General features: G+C 44.0%; 1 long non-coding RNA gene across 1 annotated transcript; it reads right to left on the bottom strand.

The window, feature by feature from the left end:
• Nucleotides 1-1,875: 1,875 nt before the first annotated feature.
• LOC116984435 lies at nt 1,876-10,829 on the bottom strand. The gene is made up of 3 exons (XR_004415014.1): nt 10,751-10,829; nt 8,232-8,233; nt 1,876-1,887 (listed from the first exon to the last, which is right to left on the bottom strand). It is a non-coding gene; the product is annotated as an uncharacterized LOC116984435 (long non-coding RNA).
• Nucleotides 10,830-22,818: the final 11,989 nt, after the last annotated feature.

Here is a 22,818-nt window from a genome sequence, read left to right as displayed (position 1 = left end):
TGTTGGCCCCGCCCTGATGTTTCACCTGTGTCTCGTTATCCCGTTAGTCTGTGTATTTAAGCCCTTTGTGTTTTAGTTCTCATTGCCAGTTCGTTGTATATGTTACTTTGTATCACCTCGTGCCAGCTCTGGAAATCTTTTGACCTTGTTATCCCGACCATTGCCTGTTTTTCGACCACTGTTTTTGCCTGCTCCTTGATTGTACTGTTGCCTCCGTTTTTTGCTTACCTGTGTACCGACTTGGACCGATTAAACTCTGAAAACTGATCTGCCCTGTGTCTGAGCCTGCATTTGAGTCCTCCTCCTCGTTCGGTTCTGATACTCACAATATTACAAATGAGGCCTGACCAGTGCCTTATAGAGCCTCAGCATTACATCCCTGTTTTTGTATACAAGCCCACTCTAAATAAATGCTAGCATAGCGTTTTCTTTCTTAACTACAGATTCAACTTGCAGATTTCTTTGGGGGGAATCCTGCACCAGCACTCCCAAACCCCTTTGCACCTCCGACTTCTGGATTCTCTTCCCATTTAGAAAACAGTCTACGCCTTTATTCCTACTACCAAAATGCATGACTCCACATTTAGTTACACTATATTTCATCTGCCACTTCTCTGCCCACTCTCCCAACCTGTCCAAGTCCTTCTGCAGAGTCCCTGATTTCTCTACACTACCTGCCTCTCTACCTATTTTCGTATCATCCGCAAACTTGGCCACAAAGCCTTCAACCCCCTCATCCAAATCATTAATATACAACGTGAAGAGCAGCGGCCCCAACACCGAGCCCTGCGGAACTCCGCTGGTCACTGGCAGCCAACCAGAAAAAGCCCCTTTTATTGTCACGCTTTGCCTTCTGCCATCCAGCCACCTGCTATCCATGCTAGTATCTGCCCTTTGATAACATGGGCTCTCATCTTCCTTAGCGCCTCACGTGTGGCACCTTATCAAAGGCTTTCTGAAAATCTAAGTAAACAACATCAACTGACTCTCCTTTGTCTATCCTGCTATTTACTTCTTCAAAGAATTCCAGCAAATTTGCCAGGCAAGACCTCCCCTTCACAAAGCCATGCTGCTTCGGCCTACTTTATCATGAACTTCTAAGTACTCTGTAACCTCATCCTTTATAATGGACTCTAAAATCTTACCAACCACCGAAGTCAGACTAACCAGCCTACAGTTCCCACTATTCCGCTCTGCTCCCTTCTTGTGCAGCGGAGTAATATTGGCAATTTCCAATCATCTGGGACCACTCCTGTCTCTAGTAATTCTTGAAATATCACTATCAATGCCTCCACAATTTCTAAAGCCACCTCTTTCAGCAACCTAGGGTACCGTCCATCCGGCCCACGTGACCCATCCACCTTCAGCCCTTTCAGCTTCCCAAGCACCTTCTCCCTAGTAATAGCCACTCCACTAACTTCCACCCCCTGACTCTTGAATTTCAGATAAGTTGCTGGTGTCTTCCACTGAAGACTGATGCAAAAAAGTTATTCAGCTCCTCTGCCGTTTCTTTTTTCCCCCATGATCACGTCTCCTGCATCATTCTCCAGCAGTCCAACATCTACTCTTGCCTCTTTCTTACTGGTTGCATCGTGGCCTGGTTCGACAACTTGAACGTCCACTGCCCAGTCCATCACCGGCTTTGACCTCCTCACCGTCGAAGGGATTTATCGTGGGTCGCTGCCTCAAAAAGGCAGCCAAAACCATCAAGGACCCACACCATCCTGGCCACACACTCATCTCACCATTGCCATCAGGAAGAAGGTCCAGGAGCCTGAAAAATGTAACATCCAGGTTCAGGAACAGTTTCTTCCCTGCAGCCAGCAGGCTATTAAACACAACAACGAATAAGCTCAACGAATTGCACTATATTTGTTATTTATTGAACTTTTTCTTTTTTTCTCTTCCCCCGTTACGTACTATGTTTACATATTCACATATTCTGTTGTGCTGCAGCAAGTAAGAATTTCATTGTCCCATCTGGGACATATGACAATAAAAACACTCTTGACTCTCTCTCTTGACTATATTATTAGTTAACTTACCTTTGTATTTCATCTTTTCTCCCTGTTTTGCCTTTGTTGTTCTTTAAAAACTTCCATATCCTCTGGCTTCCCACTAATCTTTGTTATGTTAACGCCGCCTTAACGACAGCTGCTGACAACGTTCTACCGCTGCACCACAGAGAGCATACTAACGTATGGCATCTCTGTGTGGTATCTCAGTTGCACGGAGGCGGAGAGGAGAGCTCTTCAGCGCGTCGTCAACAGAGCGCAGCGGATCATCGGGACAGAGCTACCAGCCTTGGAGGGCATCTACCACACGCGGTGCCTCAGGAAGGCCCTCAGCATCCATAAGGACTCATCACACCCCTGCCACGGTCTGTTTCAACTACTTCCCTCCGGCAGACGTTATAAGGCCTTCTACGCCCGAACCTCCAGACTCAGGAACAGTTTTATCCCAAGAGCTATAGCGGCTCTGAACCGGCCCTAATGAGTGCCCCCCCACCCACCCCCTTTGGACAGTCTCCCTCAGATGGTCACGTCAATCAATTCAGCGTGCTTATTTATGTATTGTTTTTATTTACCTTTCTTGTACATCAGTGGAGCTGCACACTAAATCTCGTTGCACTGACGTGCAATGACAATAAAAGATATTATTATTATTATTATTATTATTTAGTTTTATACTGCCCTTGTCTTATTTGTCAGTCACAGTCGATTCTTTCTCGCTCTAGAATCTTTCTTCCTCTTTGGAATGAAAAGATCTTGCATCTTCTGAATTATTCCTAGAAATATCTGCTGTTCCACCGTCATCCCGGCTGGGGCCCCTTTCCAGTCAACTTTGGCCAGCTCCTCCCTCATGCCTCTGTAGTCTCCTTTGCTCAGCTGTAATACCAACACAGCCAATTTCACCTTCTCCATCTCAAATGACTGAATAAATGTATCATATTGTGGTCGCTACCTCCTAGTGGTTCCTTTACCTTGAGTTCCCGTACAATGCCAGGGACCCGGTTCGATCCTGGCTATGGGTGCTCTTTGTACGGAGTTTGCATGTTCTTCCCGTCATGATGTGGGATTTCTCTGGGTTCTCCCACACTCCGTAGACGTACAGTTTGTAAGTTAATTGGCTTTGGTAAAAATTGCCAATTGTCCCTAGTGTGTATGATAGTACTGGTATTCGGGGATCGTCGCATGTTCTCCCTGTGATTGCATGGGTTTCTTCTGCTTGCTCTGGTTTCCTCCCACATCTCAAAGACGTGCGGGTTTGTGGGTTAATCGGCCTCTGTAAATTTTCCCTAGTGTGGAGGGAGTGGTCGAGAAAGCGGGATACCATCGAACTAGTGCAAATGGTGGTTGGCATGGATGGTGGTCTGAAGGGCCTCCTTCCACGCTCTATCTGTATGGCAGAAGTCTGAAGAAGGGTCTCGATCCGCAACGTCACCCATTCCTTCTATCCAGAGATACTGCCTGTCCCGCTGAGTTACGCCATCATTTTGTGGCTCTCTTTGGCAAATTATCAAAGTTGGCCAGTTTCATAAATGACCACTGGAGGGCAGTCTGGGACCATCTCCTGAGTTCTTGTTGCTCCACAATAAGTAGCGAACATTAGTGTACGAAGAATTCTAAAACACTATGCACATATATTTGCTAGATTTAGGCTACAAGTGTATTAAATGTATAATATGTCCCTGATTGTACGCTATCAGTTTGTCTGAAATGTTGCCTGGCATGTTTTGAAGTATAATCATTTCCCATTAGTATTATTCTTAGAATCTTTCAACATGGTTGTCTTCTGGTGACTGAGTCTGGATATCTAAAGAGGCAAATAATTCAGTCAAAAAAAATCTGGAAGACATTTTTCGCAATATTCGTTTTTTTTGTATAATAAATAAAATATATTTAAATCCTCTTATGCCTCTGTGCATTTTAAGTTGATTTTGTTATTATTATTGAAAAACCACAGTCCCATCTGCTTCAAGGAAACCTCAGATAGAGACAAGATGCCAGAGTAACTCAGCGGGACAGGCAGCATCTCTGGAGAGGAGAAATGGGTGACGTTTCGGGTCGAGACCCTTCTTCAGACTGATATCAGGGGAGAGGGAGAAAAAAAGATAAGGAAGTGTAAGGTGTGGAAATAGGACAAAGGGAATGTTGTTCAATGAAAATGTAGAATCGCTCATTGTTACCTGGCGGAAGATAACAACAACAAAGCAGAGATAAAATGTAGTTGGAGACAGTAAGACTGGTCGGAGAACTGGGAAGGGGGAGGGATGGAGAGAGAAAGGAAAAGCAAGGGTTACTTGAAGTTAGAGAAGTCAATGCTCATACAGCTGTGGAGTAAGCTGACCAAGCAAAATATGAGGTGCTGTTCATCCAATTTGCGCTGGGCCTCACTCTGACATTGGAGGAGGCCCTGGACAGAAAGGTCAGTGTGGGAATGGGAGGGGATGTTACTGTGTTTAGCAACCGGGAGATCAGGTAGGTTTAGGCGGACTGAGCGGAGGTGTTCAGCGAAACGATTGTCGAACCTGCTGACACAAAACATGGGTCCCTGTTGGAGATGCCAGCTTGACATTGTTACTTACACAATCAAATTTATCCTGGTGAAGTCCAGCCTCTGCTTATCTTACTTTGTGGTGCTCCCAAGATAGACACAAAATGCTGGTGTAACTCAGTGGGTCAGGCAGCATCTGATGGGTGACGTTGCGGGTCGAGACCCTTCTTCAGACTTACTGTACCTGGTGGTGCTCCAGTCTGTCTTCCTGCCCGGGTATTCATCCTTCTGCATCTGTGGCTAATTGCCTCTGCCTCTCCACCCACCTCTTCATCCGTCTGTCGACTCTAGCACCTGTCTCACACTCTCTCTGAAAAACGATTAAAATAAAAGAATGGCAAAAGATCGAGCCTGTGTAATGTTTTTTTCTATTATTCATCATGTAATTTTGAGGAGCATATTTAGGGATATTGCATTATCATTACTGTAATAAATCTGTCCCTGGCACTTTGACAGTATTAGTGCAGCAGTTTTGGATATTTTCAGTGGCGTAGTACCAAAGCTGCGTTGTGGACAATTGTGGCTGATGCCGAGAGTCTCCCTAGTCTGAGGGCAGTCCATGGCATAAGGAAGAAGGGTTTGAAAACAAATTGTTTGCCGGATACAGTTCTGGGTGGTTTGAGAAGAGAGAAGGGAACTTAGTGTTTTTGCCTTGGTGATGCTTGTCACTTCATAGAACACGGAAGTGTTCACAGAAGGGTGGCCATGGTGGCGCAGCGGTAGAGTTGCTGCCTTACAGCGTTTGTAGCGCCGGAGACCCGGGTTCAATCCCTACTACAGGTGCTATTTGTACGGAGTTTGTAATTTCTCCCCGTGACCGCGTGGGTTTTCGCCGAGATCTTCGTTTTCATCCCACACTCCAAAGATGTACAGTTATGTTGGTTAATTGGCTTGGTGTATGTGTAAATTGTCCCTAGTGTGTGTGGGATAGTGTTAATTTGTGGGATAGTGTTAATGTGCGGGGATCTCTGGTCGGTGCGGACTCAGTGGGCCGATGGGCCTGTTTCCACTCGGTATCTCGAAACTACTGTAGACTAAACTGATCTAAACAGAACAGTCCAGCACAGGAACGGGCCCTTCAGCCCACTATGTTTGTGCCAAACAAGATGCCAAGTTAAACTAATCTTATCTGCCTGCACACGATCCATTTCCCTCCATTCCCTGCACTTCCATGTGCCTATCCAAAAGCCTCTTAAACACCACTAGCATATCTGCCTCCACCACACTTGGGTGTGGGTTCCAGGTTCCCACCACTCACTATGTAAAATAAACTGGCCCATGCATCTCCATTAAACTTTCCCCATCTCACCTATAGTTATGCTCTCTTACGAGTGTGTGCAAACTATCTGTTTGCTTTGTGAATGGCAACCCTGCGTGCAGGATTGGATAGAAAATGAAGATAACTCGGCAGAAGATGAGTTGCTAGCAACAGCAGGAAGATCACTGGGACGTGAAACAAACGTTGATTACTTTTTCTAATTTATAATCTCATTCATTTATTATTTAAATAAACTACAGATGGTTTTACATTAATAATCAAGATGAATCCAATTGGGTAATAGTGAGATAGCATCCATTTCAATAGGCTAGTAGGTTGCCATGATGTTGGAGGGGAACCAATAGTGTGGAGCGCAGGTGTTTTTAAGCATCAAAGATAGCCACAAAGCGCTGGAGTAACTCAGTGGGTCCAGCAGCATCTCTGGAGGAAATAGATTGGTGGCCTTTCCGGTCGGGATTGTTCTTCAGACTGAAAGTACCCTCTACTAGGGGGAAGAACTGGAGGCAAGAAAAGACCAGGCCAATTCAGGGCCGGCAACAGATGACCTCAGGAAGGGTGGATCCCTGATCGGCCAATTGTTGGCGATAGGGGGTGCGATCAAGCGGGATTCATTGTTCCAAACTGTGGAACTGGTTCAAATCAGTTCAGTTTACTGTCATGTGTACCGAGGTACAGTGAAAAGCTTTTGTTGCGCGCTATCCAGTCGCACTAGGGTGGAGGCAAGGGGGCAAGGAGCGAAGGGGGGAGGGGGGTGTAGTCAAAGTTACTTAAAATTCGAGGCTCCAGAATCTGGAACTCCCTCCTTAACACCTTTGCCAATTTCAAGAGAGCGTTAGATTTAGCTCTTAGGGCTAAGGGAATCAAGGGATATGGGGAAAAAGCCGGAACGGGGTGCTGATTTTGGATGATCAGCCATGATCATATTGAATGGCGGCGCTGGCTCGAAGGGCCGAATGGCCTACTCCTGCTCCTATTTTCTACGTTTCTATGTTTCTCTGCCAGAGAGACTGCAGCAGTTTAAGAAGGTGCCTCGCCACCATCCTCTCGAGGGTACTTAGCGACAGGCATTGAAAGCTGGCCACATCCCATCAATGAATACAAGAACATATAAACTGTTCCATCAAAATGCCAGAACCAGGGTAATGGACCGAGGAAGTCCGTTCTCTGATTCTACCCTGATGCACACACATTGTGTAATTGTTAAAAGAATTATTGTTCGGTTGGCATAAGTAAAACCAGGTCCTTTATATCGTGTTATCACATCTTCAACTGCTTTCCGCTGCCTTGCAGCTTTCATTCCATTTGCTGCTCAATATATTTTTACTTCATTTGTTGGCTTCTAGCCCTCTCCCTTGCTTTCCCTTCCGACCTCTCCTGGCCTCGTTGCATTCTGCGCGCTCAGATTACATCTCGCAAAAAGATTAAAATATGGCATTAAGTTTGATACTTAATGAGGCATGAATTTATTTTCTCGCTGTAGGTTAATATTGATTTACCTCTGTGCGCAAGAAATTAATACATCACGTCATCAGAAGGCTCAAGTTTAGTTTCCAAAGATATTTGATAACTTTATAAATGAGGAAGAAAAACAGATTGTATAGGAAGGAATTGCAAATGCTGGTTTACACCGAAGAATGACACAAAAAGCTGGAGTAACTCAGCGGGCCAGGCAGCAGTTTCTGGTCGAGATGTCAGGGGAAAAAGAAACGTTATAGGTGGCGATATAGAGAGATCCAGAACAAAGAAATGAAAGATATGCAAAAATGTAACGATGATCAAGGGAAATCCATTGTTAGCTGTGGGTTTGGTGAAAAAGAGTTATACAGACAATGAAACTCACCAGGACACCAGTGAAACTGGGACAATAACTAGGGTGGGGGAGGGACGGAGAGAACGGGAATGCAAGGGTTACTTGAAGTTAGAGAAATCAAATTAATACCGTTGGGGTGTAAGCTGCCCAAGCGAAATGAGGTGCTGTTCCTCCAATTTGCTTTGGGTATCATTCTGACAATGGAGGAGGCCCAGGACAGAGAGGCCCTGTCGCATGAGAATGGGAGGCGGCGTGAATGTGTTTGGCAACCGGGAGATCACGTCGGCCCAGGCGGACTGAGCGAAGGTGTTCAGCGAAACGATAGATTCATCGGTAGGGTGCAGAATGGAAGATTAGGAAAGGTGTTACATCTTATGTTCCGGTGCCTAATAGCACCTCCCCTCCACACTATTGGTTCACCTTTGGGATCATGGCAACCTTCTGACCAATTGGAATGGAAGCGGAGTCTCTGTCTCCCCATTGGATTAATCTTGATCAATCCTGTCTATGATTGGTTCCCCACATCAGAAGGGTCAGGTTTACATTCTAGGATGAGCGAATTAATTGAACCCACACCTGACTGACGGCTAGTTTCATTAAGAGGGTTCAAAGCAGAAAATGAACCATTGTGGGCTCCACCTTTCCTTGATCAAGTCGGCCTGTTTCCATGCTCTATGACTCTATGATCATCATTGCTGGCTATGATTTGTCCGTTTGATCTATGTATATCCTTTTCATATCTCTTGTTTCCCTCTCCCCTGACTCTCAGTCTGAAGAAGGGTATCGACCCGAAACGTCACATAGCCTTTTTCCCCAGAGATGCTGCCTGACACGCTGGGTTCCTCCAGCATTTTGTGTCTATCTTCGGTGTAAACCAGCACTTGCAGTCCCTTCCTTATGCAGAACTGAGGGAGTGTTGCACTGTCAGCTGGCGCCATCTCTTGGTCAAACCAAGTCTCTGCTCTCAGCTGCCAGTTCATAATAAGTTAATTTGTAACTTTGTAAGTGCCCTTTATGGTCGACTATTTGCATACCTTGGCAAATAAATAATTTCACTGCGACTTGTCAATAAATGTGACAATAAAGTATGAAATATTCATATTCATTTCAATTCAATTCTATGAAATTATAGGGGCAGAATTAGGCCAGTCAGCCATCAAGTCTACTCCACTAAATCAAAGGGCAGTCAACACAGTGGCGCAGCCAATAGAGACACTGCCTCACGGCACCAGAAACCCACAGTTGAATCCTGACTCTTCTGTGCTTTCTATGCGAAGTTTGCACGTTCTCCCTGTGACCGTGAGGGTTTCCTCCGGGCGCTCCGGTTTCCTCTCACATCCCAAGGACACGGAGATTTGTAGCTTAATTGGCCTCTGTGAATTGCCCCTCGTGTGTAAGGAGTGGATGAGGAAGTGGGATAACATGGAACTAGTGTGAATGGATGATCAATGGTGGGCCTGGACACGGTGGGCTGAAGGGCCCTGCTGTATAGAAACATAGAAAAATAGGAGCAGGAGTAGGCCATTCGGCCCTTCCAGCAAGCACTACCATTCAATATGATCATGTCTGATCATTTAAAATCTGTACCCCGTTCTTGCTTTTTCCCCCATATCCCGTGACTCTTTTAGCCCTAAGAGCTAAAACTCTCTCTTGAAAACATCCCGTGAATTGGCCCCCTCTGTCTTCTGTGGCAGAGAATTCTACAGATTCACAACTCTCTGGGTGAAGAAGTTTTTCACCCAGAGAGGTTTTTCCTCATCTCAGTCCAAAATGGCCTACCCCTTATTCTTAAACTGCGATCCCTGGTTCTGGACTCCCCCAGCATGGAGAACATTTTTCTTGCATCTAGCCTGTCCAATCTTTTAAGAACGTTATATGTATCTTTCAATCAATCAACAATCACTCAAAACATGTATTCCTCAACCTTGTGTAAATTTAGCTTAGTTTAGGTTAGTTCAGAGATACAGTGTGGAGACAGGCCCTTTGGCCCATTCTGTCAGTGCCAACCAGTTATAACCCATTCACATTAGTCCTATGTTTTACTTACGTTGTAAAGTTTACTTTGTAATTTCACATTGTGACTTAACCAAGTAAGTCACCCAGACACTAGTTCTAATCTACACTTTAGGAACAACCTACAGAAGCCAATTATAACCTATAAATCTGCATGTCTTTGGAGTGTGGGAGGAAATTGGAGCACCCGGGAGAAAACCCACGCGGTCACAGGGAGAACGTACAAACTCCGTACAGACAGCACCCGTCGTCAGGATTGAACCTGAGTCTCTAGCGCTGTAAGGCAGTGACTCTACCACCAGCGCCACTGTGCTGCCCCAAATTGCTATGTTGTTTTCCACAGTGACAGTAATAAGCACACTTCTGAAAGGTCGAAACGTCACCCATTCCTTCTCTCCAGTGATGCTGTTTGTCCCGTTGAGTTACTCCAGCATTTTGTGCCACACCTCTATGGGTTGACCTGAGGTCATGACAAGGGCTATAGAAATGTTTTTAACCAAGTAAGCGTAAGATATTCCAGTTGAACCCCAGGCAGAGCTCCGTTCTTAGGCAATCTTAGGCCGTCTGATCAATTACCAAACATTCAGTAGGTGAACCTTTGGACAAGTGGCACTCGAGTGGAAAATCCATCCCCTGCTCTCCGTGACCTTGGTAGCAAAGAATCTCTTTAGTTTTATAACGTTATTCCAGACATGTCGGCAGGTTAGCAAAAAGGTTGCAGAGAGTAAAATAATGGTAAGCTCTCCCATGTTTCTACTTTCAATTATACAGCAGATCATTTGTGATGATGGAGTGCTTCCGTTACTTTAAAAATCAGGAAAAAACCCCAGCAGATGCTGGAAATCTGAAATAAAACAGAAAATACTGGAGACACAAGGAACTGCTGGTGCTGAAACCTTGAGCAAAACATCACGTGCTGGGAATTTCAGCGGGTCAGGCAGCAACTATGGAGGTAATGGACAGACGATGTTTTGGGTCGGGACCCTTCTTTAGAATGACAAGCTGGAAGTGTTGACTGTTTCTCTCTACTTCCCAACCTTGTTTTGGCGATGCCCCACCTAATCACCTCTAAAATCCTGATGCCCCCCAACTACACAATAAAGACCTTTTTTACCCCCAAAAAATTATTTACTCAAAATAACATCTGAAACATAAACTACATATGTTTACCTGATGGAAAATCCAGACCTCCTCAGTCGCGCTCAATTGCCCCCCTTAAAAATCAAATTGCCCCCCTGTGGGGCGTACGCCCCACGTTGGGAACCACTGCACTACACAGATGCTGCCAGACTGGTTCAACATTTCCTACATTTTCTATTTTGTTTAGTTTGTCCAGTTTTTTTATCTGCAGAGATCCTGACCTCGTGCTGTCTTTGTGGTGTTTGCATATTCTCCCTCCTGACAACATGGATAGGTGACGTTTCTGGTCAGGGCCCTTCTTCATACTCCTTTCTGAACAAGGATCTCGACCCGAAACATCATCTATCCAATTGCTCCAGAGATGCTGCCTAACCCGCTCTGAGTTACTCCAGCACTTTGTGTCCTCAAGCAATAGGTGGGTGCAGATAAGGAGGGTTTGATGTGTTAATTGGGGGTTGAGAATGGTGGAGAGAATAGCCAAGGCTGGAGGTGATCAGTGGAGAAGGCAAAAAGGTGCAACTGGTGGAACAATAAGAATGGAAGGTGGGGGGTGTGAAATGTGGAACCAGAGGGCGGGTTGGTGGGTTGAAGGGAATGGGGGAGGACAAATAAAAATAGGGATCTGAAATAGGGAAGGGTGGGTGGTGAGCAGATGGAGGAGATGAAGGAAGGGGATGGAACAGGGTGATGGGGGTGGGGAGAGTGGAAAGGAAAGTGTGCGTGGGGCTGGGGTGAGGATGAGGGGGAACTGCATAGATGATAAGAAGGGGATGTGGTAGGTTATCTGGAACTGGAGAGTTTAATGTTCATACCATTGGGTTATTCAATATTTCAATGGTTCAATTGTCACATATGCATTTAAACATGACATTGCAAAATTCATTTTGCATATAATTCCAGCTCTGTCATGTTTGGCGCCATTTCATCAAGTTCAAATTCTGGATTCTAAAATGTATATGAAGGGCTATTCTTCCAGTATGTGAATCCAGCATTTTCTACTTTAATTTCCGGAACAAATTTTATCCAAATATATCCGCCACTTGTGATAAATGTCTAGCCCAAAAGGCAACTATAACACACTCCTTAGTTTCCTGCATAAAACTTTATAGATTTTGGAATGATATTTTTGAAATATTTACAAAATTATTCAAGACAAGAATGGAACCTAATACTGAAATGATTATATTTGGTGTAATGGAAGATGGGAATAAATTGAACACATCTCAAAATCTATTCCTTAACTATGGTTTAATAATAGCAAAAAAATTAATACTTAAATTTTGGAAGGGTACATCAATACCAACGCTTAAAATGTGGATTGCAAGTATGTTGGACACCGCTCATCTTGAGGAAACGCGATTCCTCCTAATGGATAAATCAGACCAATTCATAACGAGTTGGTCTCCATCCGTCGTTTTTTTGGAATCATATGGTGCAACACAATTGTAAAAAATAACTGTTTCAGGACTGGATGAGGGTTGGTCAAGATTATAAATAATGATCTCCTTTTCTTTTTTATTTTATTTTATTTTCACTATTTTCTCTCTCAACTTTCTTCATTTACTCGTTTTCTTTTTTCACACACTATATATTTCACATCTTTCTATCCTTTACTATCTAACTTCTTTTTCTTATTCTAATCTTTTTTCAATGTAACAAAAAAAAAAAAGAAGTTGTACATAAAATGTATTATGAAAATATATATTAGGCACTTTGGTGCCATATGACTGTACTTACTTCTAATAAAATAAAACAATTAAAAAAATAAAATTAAAAAAAAAATTTCCGGCTATCAACATCCATAATATTTTGTGTCGGAAGGAACTGCAGATGCTGGTTTAAACCGACGATAGACACAAAAAGCTGGAATAACTCGGCGAGTCAGACAGCATCCCTGGAGAAAAGGAATGGGTGACGTTTCGGGTCGAGACCCTTCTTCAGACTGAGAGTCAGGGGAAAGGGAACCGAGAGATATAGACTGTGATATAGAGAGATATAGGGCAAATGAATGAAAGATATCCAAAAAAGTAATGGTGATAAAGGAAACAGGCCATTGTTAGCTGTTGGCTGGGTGAAAACGAGATACAGACAATGAGACTCAACAAGATGACTGTGAAACTAGTAACGATTTGGGTAGGGGCGGGACGGAGAGAGAGGGGATGCAGGGGTTACTTGAAGTTAGAGCAATCAATATTCATACCACTGGGTTGTAAGCAGCCCAAGCGAAACATAATAGAAACATAGAAAATAGGTGAAAGAGTAGGCCAATCGGCCCTTTGAGCCAGCACCATTCAATACGATCATGGCTGATCATCCAAAATCAGTACCCCAAGAGCAATGTCTAACTCTCTCTTGAAAACATCCAGTGAATTGACCTCCTCTGCCTTCTGTGGCAGGTAATTCCACAATATTTTGCTTTTATTTCAGAAGAAATGCCCTGGTGACCTCCACCCACCTTGCTACCACCATGCGAACTCATAGCGACAAAGAGTGGATGTCGATTCAAAATCTTTATGCAAAATAGCATCCCCTTCTGCTGCCAAGAAGTTAACTTTTAAACTATTCCAATCCCACGAACTGCATATCCAATTTAATAAAACTCACACCTTTTGCTTGATTAGTATACATTGAGCAGTAGCACGGGTTTGTTCATTTAATGCATAATTTTGTTCATACTAAATCTCTAGTCTCCCAAATAATGAATACTGAGACAGCAATGTTCTAACTCTTCACTCAGGTGTGATTTATAATCTCACGCCGCCCGCCATAATTGGCAGATGCAGTTATTGGATTAATAAATTTATTTAAGTGCCCCACATTAAATGCCCAATCAATTTATCATCAAGTTATTACAAAATTTCATTTTATTTAAGCCTTTTCTCACTGAACCTAATTCATTAAATAACACTTCAGCTACCCAATCAGTTTTTAAACCAATTTACTAGTTTTAAGTTGAGAGGGCCAAAGTTTAAAGGAGATAGAGTATTGTGTACAGTTTTGGCCACTCTGATATAGTAAAGATGTTGTCGTGCTCGAAAGGGTGCAGAGAAGATTTACGAGGATGTTGCCAGGACTCAAGTACTCAAGGGCCTTTGCTCTAGGGAGAAGTTGAGCAGGTTAGGACTCTATTTCTTGGAGTGTAGGAGGATGAGGGGTGATCTGTATGACTATGGCTTTATATATGGGGCAAGTCTTTTTACACACAGGGTGGTGGGTGCCTGGAACGTGTTGCCAGGGGTAGTGGTGGAGGCGGATATGATAGTGGTGTTTTAGAGGGTTTTAGATAGGCATGTAGATATTCAGGGAATGAAGGGATATGGCTCATGTAGAAGCAGAGGGGATTAGTTTAACTTGGCACATGTTCGGCATGGACATGGTGGGCCGCAGGGCCTGTTCCTATGCTGTAGTGTTCTATGTTCCTTGTAAACAGCCAATGTTTCCAGGGACCATGTTGTTAGTTACAGAATGACCCAACCATTTGGCATCAAGGAGAGCCTTGAGTTCTGTAGTTTTAGTTTTTTTTAGTTTTAGAGGTACAGCGGCCGCTGAGTCCATGCCGACCGGCGATCCCCGTACACTCGCACACTAGTGACAATTTACAATTTTAAAAAACAAAGCCAAATTAACCTACGACCTAGGGCGGCACGGTGGCGCAGTGGTACAACCGATGGAGACGCGGGTTCAACTACGGGTGCTGGCTGTACGGAGTTTGTACGTTCTCCCCGTGATCACGTGGGTTTTACCGGGATCTTCGGTTTCCTTCCACACTTCAGAGACATACAGGTTTATAGGTTAATAGGCTTGGGTTTGTATACTTGGTATTAGTGTAAATTGGTGCTGTAAGGCAGCAACTCTATGGCTGTGCCACCATGTTGTGGGTTAACAAAGGTGGGAGTGGGTTAGTGACGGTGGGATATCTGCGTGGGGATTTTGATTATAGTGGGGTTTCACGGAGTTTGTTCATGTAGTTGTGGAATCTCTGGAGACAATGATGGGAGAAAATTTGTGTAGGAAGGAATTGTAGATGCTGGTTTACACCGAAGAGAGACACAAAATGCTGGAATAACTCAGCAGAACAGGCCACGTTTCCCTCTCCCCTGACTCAGTCTGAAGAAGGGTCTCGACCCGAAACATCACCTATTCCTTTTCACCTGAGATGTTGCCTGACCCGCTGAGTTACTCCAGCATTTTGAATCTGTCTTGGGGGAAATTTCCTTTGCTGATTACTTTGAAAGCTCTTGTGCTCCAAGTGATATTGTGCAATTATCGATTTAACTCTGTTTGAAACTTGCCATCTGACATTGTGGGTTTTTGAACTTGAAAGTCCATCCAATTCTGATGCACCAAATAAACAAGCCAATTAGCAAAATCATCGATTCTGCTCCAAACCGTAGTCCAAGCGTAGTCATTGGAGCAATTGACATTGAATGCAGTTGGTAGACACTGGTGGAGAGCATATTGACTGGTTGCACCGCGGCCTGGTTTGGTAACTCCAACACCTAGGAATGAAGTAGATTACAAAATAGAGGTGGACACTGCCTGGTCCAGCAACGGTTCTGCTCTCTCCATCATCGCAGGGGCTTCGAGCATTATCAAGGACGCACACCAACCTGGCCACACTCTCATTTCGCTCCTACCATTGGGAAGAAGGTACAGGAGTCTGAAAACTGTGACCACCAGGTTCAAGTATAGCTGCATCCCAACAACCATCAGCCTCTCCAACGTTAACTCTATGAACTGTCGTTGGTTGTACAATGGACATTGGGTTAATTTGCACTTATATTGGGGTTATTATTCGTTAAATTATTATTTTATTATAAAATATCTATGTGTAATAGAAGTTGGGAAGACATATTGCAGATGTATAAGATGTTGGTGAGGCCACATTTATAGTATTGTGTTCAGTTCTGGGCACCGTGTTATAGGAAAGATGTTGTCAAGCTGGAAAGGGTACATAGAAGATTTACAAGGATGTTGCCAGGACTCGAGGGTCTGAGCTATAGGCAGAGGTTGAGTAGGCTGGGACTCTATTCCTTGGAGTACAGGAGGATGAGGGATGATCCTATAGAGGTGTATAAGGTTATGAGAGGCAGTAGATCGGGTAGATGCACAGTCTCTTGCCCAGAGTAGGTGAATCAAGGACCAGAGGACATAGGTTTAAGGTGAAGGGGAAAAGATTTAATAGGAATCTGAGGGGTAACTTTTTCACACAAACGGTGGTGGATGTATGGAACAAGCTGTCAGAGGAGGTAATTGAGGCTGTGACTATCCCAATATTTAAGAAGCAGTTAGACAGAAACATGGATAGGACAGGTTTGGAGGGATAATGCTGGCAGATTGGACGAGTGAGGCTGGGACATGTTCGCTGGTGTGGGCAAGTTGAGCTGAAGGGCCTGTTTACACACTGCGTCACTCTATGACTAGGCCTGTTAAGCTGCTGCACATAAGCAATTCATTTTTCCATTGTCGGTATCTACGACAATTAAACATTCTTGACTCTCCTGACTCTTGAGCTGCATCACCATTTGTGACTCAATGCCTCATGGTGAGCTGACCACATGCCTTATTTACCAATCTATCTACTTGTGCTGCCACTTTCAGGAAGCTATGGACCTGGACCCCAAGATCCCTCTGCATATCAGTGCTGTTAAGGGTCTTGCCACCAACTATATAACTTCCCCTTACATTCGCCCTGCCAAAATGTGACACCTCATACTTGCTCGAATTAAACTCCATCTCCGACTAGTTGGGTTTCAGCAACTAAGTGACAGAAAAAGGTTGAACAAGTTAGGTCTTTATTCTTTGGAGCGCAGAAGATTAAGGGGGGACTTGATAGAGGTCTTTAAAATGATGAGAGGGATAGACAGGGTTGACGTGGATAAGCTTTTCCCATTGAGAGTAGGGAAGATTCAAACAAGAGGACATGACTTGAGAATTAAGGGACAGAAGTTTAGGGGTAACATGAGGGGGAACTTCTTTACTCAGAGAGTGGTAGCTGTGTGGAATGAGCTTCCAATGGAAGTGGTAGAGGCAGGTTCGATTTTATCATTTAAAAATAAATTGGATAGGTATATGGACGGGAAAGGAATGGAGGGTTATGGTCTGAGTGCAGGTAGATGGGACTAGGGGAAAATAAGTGTTCGGCACGGACTTGAAGGGCCGAGATGGCCTGTTTTCCGTGCTGTAATTGTAATATGGTTATATGGTTATAGTTCTGTAATTTATCTATCGCCTGCTGTATTTGGGTGACTGATGGTTGGTGTGGACTCAGCTGGCTGAAGGGCTTATTTCCACGCTGTATGTCTCTATGTGTCTATGGTGGATCAGTTGTATAAACTGATAAATCATTACTTATACTTTTTCTCCATTCCTGAGGATATTTTTTGCCTCACTAAGCTGTATCAATAATGTCGATCGTTATTCAGCTGCACCAGTTCCCTTCTTTCCTTCAGATATGTCACACCCTGCAATGTTTAATTACCAAAGTGGTTTCTCAGCAATGTCTCAGTTATTCCTGATTCCACAAAGCACATTAACAAACTGCTGGAGGAACTCAGCGGGTCGGACTGCAGTCTGTTAATATGCTGCCAGACCCGCTGAGTTCCTCCAGCACTTTGTTTTTTTTGCTCAAGATTCCAGCATCTGCAGTCTCTTGTGTCTCACAAAGCATATTATTGCTTCCAGTTCCCCCATTTCATTCGATACTTTGTACAAGACTGCACAGGCAGCTAAACTTGCTTTTTAATAACATTTGTGCTTAGCAATTTACCGAATAGTAAAAGCTATGGAGAGAGTGAATGTGGAGAGGACGTTTCCACCAGTGGGAGTGTCTAGGACCAGAGGGCACAGCCTCGAAATAAAAGGACGCACCTTTAGAAAGGAGGTGAGGAGGAATTTCTTTAGTCAGACGGTGGTGAAAATGTGGAATTCGTTGCCAGAGATGGCTGTGGAGACCAAGTCTTTGGGTATTTTTAAAGTAGAGATAGACAAGTTCTTGATTAATAATGGTGTCATGGGTTATGGGGAGAAGGCAGAGTGGAATTGAGAGGGAAAGATAGATCAGCCATGATTGAATGGCAGAGTAGACTCGATGGGCTAAATGAATGAATGAATGAATGAATGAATGAATGAATGAATGAATGAATGAATGAATGAATGAATGAATGAATGAATGAATGAATGAAAACTTTATTGTCATTCAGATATACACCTAGACACAGTGCACCTTGAACGAAATTTCGTTGCATTTGACTCTCCAATCAGGTAAATAGTAAAAGTAAAAGTGCTAGGTGCGTCCATAAAAATGCCTCATGTGCATGGTTCTGTAAAATAAATATATATAAAAAGTTTTTTTTTTTTTAAAAGTGTCGATATTTAAAAAGTTCTAGCCTCGGTTTTGTTGATTGTTCAGTAATCTTATGGCCAAATGGCCAAAACTCTACTCCTATGACATGAACATATGATCACCATTCCTGTAAATACGTGCCACCAGCATCACTGGTCTTGGGCTCTCTCCTTCAAAGTAGTACCAAGCAAACTAATCTTGCTCAGTGTGCTGCGTGGCTAATGCTAGATTGTTGTTTGAGGAAGCTTGCTGTGTAAAAGTGACAAAACCTGACTACGGGTGCTGCCTGTACGGAGTTTGTACCGTTCTTCCTGTGACCGCGTGGATTTTCTCCGGGTGCTCCGGTTTTCTCCCTCACTCCAAAGACGTACAGGTTTAGAGGCTTCTCGCGTGTCTTCTAACGAGCACTCACAAGTTCACACTTGTTTAAGTTCCATTTGGAATATTTTGGAGGACCAAGAAACCAAGAAACCAAGAAACACAAGTTATAGGAGTAGAATTAGGCCATTCGGCTCATCAAGTCTACACCGCCATTCAATCATGGCTGATCTCTGCCACCTAATCCCATTTTCCTGCCTTCTCCCCATAACCCTTGACACTCGTTCCAATCAAGAGCTTGTCTACCTACGCCTAAAAAATACCCACTGACTTGGCCTCCACAGCTCTCTGTGGCAATGAGTTCCACAGATTAACTACTCTCTGACTAAAGAAGTTCCTCCTCACCCCCTTTCTAAAAGAGCGCCCTTTAATTCTGAGCCTATGCCCTCTGGTCCTAGACTCTCCCACCCAAACCGTCCAAACTGCAAACTTTTACCTGGCAAAGCTAAGTATGGTCACGTAATTGGGCTCCCCAGGCAGTGCTGGAGACTGGGGAACGGAGGCATTCTTCTCGCCTTGTCTCTCAGATCACAAATGAAGGGAAGAATGATTAGGAGTGATCCCCAAGGTATTCATTTCCAGTCTCCAAAGTGAACGTTATTCATTTTCAATGACCTTTTTTTTCCCCTTCCATTTCCAAAACCAATTTTCTATTAAAATTCCCACATCGCTTTCTATTGCTTCTTTAGCTGGTTGACTGTGAATAATCTCACCAATCACTGAGCAATTAAAGTAAAGCCCTTGCTCCCCAGATTCTCGTGCCTCCATACTAATGCTTCTAATCATGTCTCAATGAGCAGTCTGTCACTGACGTGTGGACTGTCCTCTGGTAATGAATGCGATCTCTTTCTACTGACGTCCATAATTCGATTTTGTCCTTAGGCTGGAAACTCTACAAAAATCATTCTGTGGTAACGGTATCCCCCTGGTATTGTAATAAATAACGGCAAAACAAATAAGACTGAAAAGAAAGAACAATTAGTGGGCAAAATTGGGGCACATGGTATTGGGGGTCGAGTGCTGACATGGATAGAGAAGTGGGTGGCCTACAGGAAACAAAGAGTAGGGATTAACGAGTCCCTTTCAGAATGGCAGGTAGTGACTAGTGGGGTACCGCAAGGCTCGGTGCTGGGACTGCAGCTATTTACAATATATATTAATGTTTTAGATGAAAGGATTACAAGTAACTTGAGCAAATTTGCAGTTGACACAAAGCTGGGTGGCAGTGTGAACTGTGAGGAGGATGCTATGAGAATGTAGGGTGACTTGGACAGGTTGGGTGGGTGGGCAGATGCATGGCAGATGCAGTTTAATGTGGATAAATGTGAGATTATCCATTTTGGTAGCAAAAACAGGAAGGCAGATTATTATCTAAATGGTGACAAGTTGCGAAAAGGGGAAGTACAACGGTATCTGGGGGTCCTTGTTCATTAGTAAATGAAAGTAAGCATGCAGGTACAGCAGGCAGTGAAGAAAGCGAATGGCACGTTGGCCTTCATAACAGGAGGAGTTAGTATAGGAGCAAAGAGGTCCTTCTGCAGTTGTACAGGACCCTAGTGATACCACACCTGGAGTATTGTGTGCAGTTTAGGTCTCCAAATTTGAGGAAGGACATTCTTGCTATTGAGGGAGTGCAGCGTAGGTTCACAAGGTTAATTCCTGGGATTGAGGGACTGTCATATGCTGAGAGAATGGAGTGGCTGGGCTTGTTTACTCTGGAATTGAGAAGGATGAGAGGACACCTTATTGAAACATAAGATTATTAGATAGCGGAATCAGGGGTATGGGGAGAAGGCAGGATGATCAGCCATGATCTCATTGACTGGCGGTACTGGCTCGAAGGGCCGAATGGCCTAGACCTATTGTCTATTGTCTATTGTCTATGATAAAATTAAGGAAGATGGAAAACTCATTCTGCATTCGTCGGAATGAACATATATATATGTACATCGGATTTTTGAAATTAAAAGTACGGGAGCTCGCTTGTGAGTAGGCGTTTCGAGAAAATGGATGTATGTAACCTGAGGATGGCTTTCGACTTTAGATTTTACTTTAGAATTTAGAGGGACAGGCCCTTCAGCCCACCAAATCCGTGCCGACCAGCGATCACCCCATACTTGAGTACTATCCAACACAATAGGAACAATTTACAATTTTATAGAAGCCAATTAACTTACAAACCTATGCGTCTTTGGAGTGTAGGAGGAAATGGGAGCACCCGGAGAAAACCGGAGCACAGGGACAAAGTATAAACTCCGTGCAGACAGCAGACAGGATTGAACCCGGGGTCTCTGGCCCCATCAGGCGGCAACTCTACTGCTGCTCCGCTGTGCCCCCCCCCCCCCTTATGCTTTCTTTTGTTCATCCATATATGTAAAAAGGGTTCAGTGGCATGGAGCCATATAGCCCGAAAACAGGCCCTTTAGCCAAGCTCATCCATGCCGATCCAGCTAGTTACATTTACATGTGTTTGGCCCAAACCCCTCTAAACATTTCCTATGTTTTTATCTGTCCAAATATATTTTAAATGCTACTGCCTCATCAGCCTCAATCACTTTCTCTGGTGGTTTATTCTATATACCCACCATGCTCTGGTGAACATTTTGCCCCTTAGGTTCCTATTAAATTATTTCCTCACTGTATACTATACCTGTATTGAAGAAGGGTTTCGGCCCGAAACGTCGCCTATTTCCTTCACTCCATAGATGCTGCTGCACCCGCTGAGTTTCTCCAGCATTTTTATGTACCTTCGATTTTCCAGCATCTGCAGTTCCTTCTTAAACACTATACCTGTACTGATGGTTATCGAAGAGGAAGTGTTGTTGCCAATTCATACCGATTGTGTTCTGTTGATGAGGAAGTCAAAGATCTATTTGCAGAGACCCAGTTCCCTGAGTTAGATAAACAGTTTGGAAGAGATGATGGTGTTAAATGTCACACTGCAGTCGATAAACAACAGCCTGACGTATGTGTTCTTATTGTCAAAATGGCGCAGTGCAGGATCGAGAGCCAGTGAGATCTCATCCGCTACTGATCAAAAGATCATAAGATCATTTGATAGGAGCAGAATTAGGCCATCAAGTCTACTCCACCATTCAATCATGGCTGATCTATCTCTCCCTCCTAACCCCATTCTCCTGTCTCCTCCCCATGACTTCTGACACCCATACGAATCAATAACCTATCTAGCAGTGCCTTCAAGATATGCACTGACCTGGCCTCCACACCCTTCTGCGGCAAAGAGTTGCACAGATTCACCACCCTCTGACTAAAGAAATTCCCCCTCATCTCCTTCATAAAAAAACGTCCTTTAATTCTGAAGACTATGACCTCTGGTCCTAGACTCTCCCACTAGTGGAAACATCCTCTCCATATCCACTCTATCCAAGCCTTTTACTATTCTGTACGTTTCAATTAGGTCCCCCCTCATTCTTCTAAACTTCAGCGCGTGCAGGCCCAGTGGCGTCAAACACTCACCATGCATTAACCTACTCATTCCTGGGATCATTCTTGTAAACCTCCTCTGGACCCTCTCCAGAGCTGGCACATCCTTCCTCAGATATGGTGCCCAAAATTGCTCACAATACTCCAATTGTGGCCTGACCAGTGCCTTATAGAGCCTCAGCATTACATCCCTGTTTTTGTATACAAGCCCTCTCGAAATAACTTGCATTTGCGTTGATCTATTGCGGCTGTAGTGGGCCCAGTTCTTGCTAAGGTAGGAGTGGATTATGTACCAATAGACAACCTCTCATTGGAGAAATTGAGTCAAAATGAAAGTTTTAGACCAAAGCAGAGGGTGAAATGTTTTTGAGCAGGGGACAAAGGTTGAGTATCAGAGGGATGTGGGAGAATGTGCATGGAGTCAGGAATGTGAACATGAGATAGTTTTTTGCAATGTGGTGACTGATGGTCCTAATCACGTCATGCCAATGAATCCTGTAATGGACGATCCTCAGCATCTGGATAATAGATAATAGACAATAGGTGCAGGAGTAGGCCATTCGGCCCATCGAGGCAGCACCGCCATTCAATATGATCATGGCTGATTATCCACAATCAGTACCCCGTTCCTGCCTTTTCACCATATCCCTTGACTCCGCTATCTTTAAGAGCTCAATCTAACTCTCTCTTGAAAGCATCCATAGAAGCGGCCTCCACTGCCTTCTGTGGCAGAGAATTCCACAGATTCACAACTCTCTGGGTGAAAACGTTTTTCCTCATCTCCGTTGTAAATGGCCTACCCCTTATTCTTATACCCCTAGAGGAGGCACGAGAACTATTCACCTCACATTG

The sequence above is a fragment of the Amblyraja radiata genome, chromosome 20 (assembly GCF_010909765.2).
Source record: "Amblyraja radiata isolate CabotCenter1 chromosome 20, sAmbRad1.1.pri, whole genome shotgun sequence".
Lineage (NCBI taxonomy): Eukaryota > Metazoa > Chordata > Chondrichthyes > Rajiformes > Rajidae > Amblyraja > Amblyraja radiata.
This window is presented reverse-complemented; position numbering and strand designations above follow the sequence as displayed.